Source organism: Phaenicophaeus curvirostris, chromosome 1 (genome assembly GCF_032191515.1).
Source record: "Phaenicophaeus curvirostris isolate KB17595 chromosome 1, BPBGC_Pcur_1.0, whole genome shotgun sequence".
NCBI lineage: Eukaryota > Metazoa > Chordata > Aves > Cuculiformes > Cuculidae > Phaenicophaeus > Phaenicophaeus curvirostris.
Window position 1 is genome coordinate 117,581,206 of NC_091392.1, and position 3,007 is coordinate 117,584,212.

Sequence of the window (3,007 nt, forward strand, 5' to 3'; positions counted from 1 at the left end):
TCCCCCGGGGCCGCAGGGCGCTCTGGGGCGGAGCGGAGTTCAGAGGCGATCCCGGCTGCCGGGCGTCGTGAGGCCGGAGGTCCTGTTAATGTGACGATGAGATTCGCGGGGGCCAACCTCTTGCTGCTTCGGAGCTTTGGAGCCGGCTGTGCCTGGCCCTGCCTCGGAGATGGGGAAGGCTGCGGACAATGAGGATGGTGAGGCCCTGGCACAGGTTGCCCAGGGAAGCTGTGGCTGCCCCATCCCTGGAGGTGTTCATGGCCAGGCTGGATGGGGCCCTGGGCAGCCTGGGCTGGTGGGAGGTGTCCCTGCCCATGGCAGGGGGGATGGAACTGGGTGATCTTTAAGGTCCCTTCCAACCCAAACCATTCTATGATTCCATGTAACACCTTGTATCACGGGACAGGTGCTGCCAGCCTGGGGGTCACACAGGGTCCTGGGCCAATGAACACACCCCTGGGGGTGTGCAGGCATTTCCCTCGCTCTTGTCCCCTCTATCCCGCTAAGTTTTCCAGCTGCAGAAGGTGGGTGCAAGCTGACACCCCTGTGGTGCTGTGAGATTGTTTAATACGGAACAACTCTAAAAAGGCCTTGAAACAGAGAGCTGAAAGATATACAGGGGCCAGCTAGGAGGAATGTAGTGGCTAGTTCTGTGGGAACAAGTACCAGCTGAAAGAAAAACAATTCAAGAGAACTATCAACATAGATAATTTTAGTATAACTTGGTTTCTTAGCATGTGCAGTAGTTTAGCCAATAATATGTTAGTAATAGCCTTATGGACAGCTACCTTTAACCAATAATACACTGTAGATACCCTCGTGGGCACCTAGTTATGTAACCAAAAAGGGTTTATAAAGAAACAGCTAAGCTCAATAAAGTGAACACTCGCTGATCACATTGATCTCTGCGTTTTGATTCCATGCTCCCATCACTGGGGTGTCTCCAAGTGATACCAGAAGCAGATACTATTACAAAAAGTGGAATATTTTGATTTAAGCTAAAGGAAAGTTAAGTTTCCTCTAAGTAAAAGAACTTGCATAACGGCCCCGGCCTACTCAACCCCCCTAATAATTGACAACAAAAATGCCCTCCGAAACTACCATAAAACTAATAGGTGGGAGGCTAACTCGAGAGCCTTTGAAAATACCACAACTGGGGGACATTTTAAGCAGCGAAGTGTGGAGAGAAAAGTCTTTTAAAAGTCTATTTGCCATCTGCGTCTTCTTCATGGGAAAATAACATCTTGGCTTGTATCAGAAACGGTGTGGCCAGCAGGACCAGGGAGGTGATTGTGCCCCTGTACCCAGTACTCGTGAGGCCACACCTTGAATACTGCCTTCAGTTTGGGGCCTCTTGCTATAGGAAAAACATTGAGGCTCTGGAGCGTGTCCAGAGAGAGCAGCAAAGCTGCTGAGGGGGCTGTAGAACAAGTCTTATGAGGAGCAGCTGAGGGAACTGGGGTTGTTTAGCCTGGAGAAGAGGATGCTGAGAGGAAACTATTGATCTCATACAACTACCTGAAAAGAGGTTGTAGAGAGGTGGGTGTCTTGTCTGTTCTCCCAAAGTGATGAGTGAAGACAAGAGGGAACGGCCTCAAGCTGTGTCAGGGGAAGTTTAGATTGGACATTAGGGAAACTTTCTTTACAGAAAGGGTTATCAAGCACTGTCAGAGGCTGCCCAGGGAGGGGTTGAGCCACCACCCCTGGAGGTGTTAAAAAGGTGGGTAGATGAGGTGCTCGGGGACATGATTTAGTAGTAGACAGGTACGGTTGGGCTTGATGGTCTCTTATTTCCAACCTATTGATTCTATGATTCTATAAAAGACTACTGAGAATGATACCAGAAGCAGTAACTATTACAAAACGTTGGAGCAATGTTGATCTGCTGGAGGGTAGGGAGGCTCTGCAAAGGGATCTGAACAGGCTGGACCGCTGGGCAGAGTCAAATGGCATGAGGTTTAACAAGGCCAAATGCCGGGTCCTGCACTTGGGGCACAACAACCCTGTGCAGTGCTACAGACTGGGAGAAGTCTGGCTAGAAAGCTGCCTGGAGGAGAGGGACCTGGGGGTGTTGGTTGACAGCGACTGAACATGAGCCAGCAGTGTGCCCGGGTGGCCAAGAAGGCCAATGGCATCTTGGCTTGTATCAGAAACAGCGTGACCAGCAGGTCCAGGGAGGTTATTCTCCCTCTGTACTCGGCACTGGTGAGACTGTTCCTCGAATCCTGTGTTCAGTTCTGGGCCCCTCACCACAAAAAGGATGTTGAGGCTCTGGAGCGAGTCCAGAGAAGAACAATGAAGCTGGTGAAGGGGCTGGAGAACAGGCCTTATGAGGAGCGGCTGAGAGAGTTGGGGTTGTTTAGCCTGGAGAAGAGGAGGCTGAGGGGAGACCTCATTGCTCTCTACAACTACCTGAAAGGAGGTTGTAGAGAGGAAGGTGCTGACCTCTTCTCCCAAGTGATGGGGGACAGGACAAGAGGGAATGGCCTCAAGCTCCGCCAGGGGAGATTTAGGCTGGACATTAGGAAAAAAATTCTTCACAGAAAGGGTCATTGGGCACTGGAACAGGCTGCCCAGGGAGGTGGTTGAGTCACCTTCCCTGGAGGTGTTTAAGGCACGGGTGGACGAGGTGCTAAGGGGCACGGTTTAGTGTTTGACAGGAATGGTTGGACTCAATGATCTGGTGGGTCCCTTCCAACCTGGTTATTCTATGATTCTATGATTAGGCTAAAGCGGAGTTAAGTTTCAGCCCAGTAATTGCGGTTTTTTGAAAGGCAGACAGGATACCCCTCTCAGAGCGCGGTTTCCCCCAGCGTTTCGAGGCGCCGCTCCTTCTGTGGCGCCGATACCGCCCTGCGGGGCGGAGGCCTCTCCGCAGCCTCTCCCAGCTCCGAGGCGGGGCCAGGCGGAGCCGGCTCCGAAGCGCCGACGCTGCCGCGCAGGCCCGTGACGAGCCGGGCGGGCGACGGTCGGTGCCGGTGACGGCATCAGGCGGGGCGCGGCGCGT